This window comes from Dipodomys merriami, unplaced genomic scaffold (assembly GCF_024711535.1).
Source record: "Dipodomys merriami isolate MVZ:Mamm:240054 unplaced genomic scaffold, mDipMer1.0.p SCAF_1032, whole genome shotgun sequence".
In the NCBI taxonomy this organism is placed as follows: Eukaryota; Metazoa; Chordata; class Mammalia; order Rodentia; family Heteromyidae; genus Dipodomys; species Dipodomys merriami.
Window position 1 is genome coordinate 67,494 of NW_027202308.1, and position 1,182 is coordinate 68,675.

A 1,182-nucleotide genomic window follows, 5' to 3' on the forward strand; every position below is an offset into this window, starting at 1 on the left:
TATCTCCTGCCGTTGGTTGGTATTAGGAGGGGGATTCAAATCAGGGCTAGGTTGCCACGTGGGCCTATGACTTCCCAGATATTCTGGCAGCCTACAGCAATGCAAGGTGAAGTACCCTTTGCAATAGTATCATTCAGACCCATGTGGGTCACCGAGCAAAGGAAGAAAACATAAAAAGGCCACATTTTTTCTGTGCATAGCTTTCCCTGCAAGACCTGGGGGTCTAGGATCCCAGAAGTAGCTCTAGGTCTAGTGGCTGTACCCCAGCCTAGGGTGATTGAAGCTGAGGCAGAGTTGCCACAACCTGAATTCAAGCCCATACTGAGAAAAGTAAAATAAAAAAAATTAGCTCCCTGGCTTGCAATTCGTGATATTTATTCTTCCAGGCATTGGATTTGAACCCAGGATCTGGGTAAATCTAGTGAGGGATAAAATTGTAAGAGTGAGACTAGAAATGTGGCTTAGTGGTAAAGAGTTCGCTTAGCATGCATGAATGCCAGGGTTTAATCCTCAGTGTCCCATACTCAGAAAAATCCAGTAGCTGTGGAGTGGCCCAAGTGGCTAACTTGAAGAAAAGGAGTTCAGAGACAGTACCCACACCCTAAGATCAATCCCAAGGACTGCCAAAAACAATAGATGAGATGTCAGTGGCTCACACATGGAACTTGAGAATCTCAGGTGGCTGGGAGCTGAAGATCACAGTTCAAAGAAAGCCTAATCAAAGAAAGCCTTTTAGATGCCTATCTCCAGTGAACCACGACAAGACCCCATGTGGCACTGTGGTTCAAGTGGTAGAGTGTTCTCCTTGACTTGAGGGGCACTGAAACATGCACAGTGGAAGTCAAAACGAGGGTGAAAGTTAACCCCTTTGAGTCGGGTGATCCTGACGGTCATAGGCCAGATTGGAGGGGAGGTATGGCACCCTACGAGACCTGTGAGAGGGACTTGCAAGACCCAGACCCCTATCCCATGGAGTGGCCAAGGGGTGGGGAAGTAACCTACTGGAAGACCTACCCTGGAAAGAAGGGCCACCCGAGAGCCCGGACTCTAGGCCACGGGATTCACTTCCCCAAGCGTATCCATTCAATCTGTCACCAGGGGCTAACAGGCCCTTGGAGTAGTATCCATGGGAAGCTAAGGATCTTAAAGAGCTCCACAAGGCGGTGGCAGAGGATGGCCCAA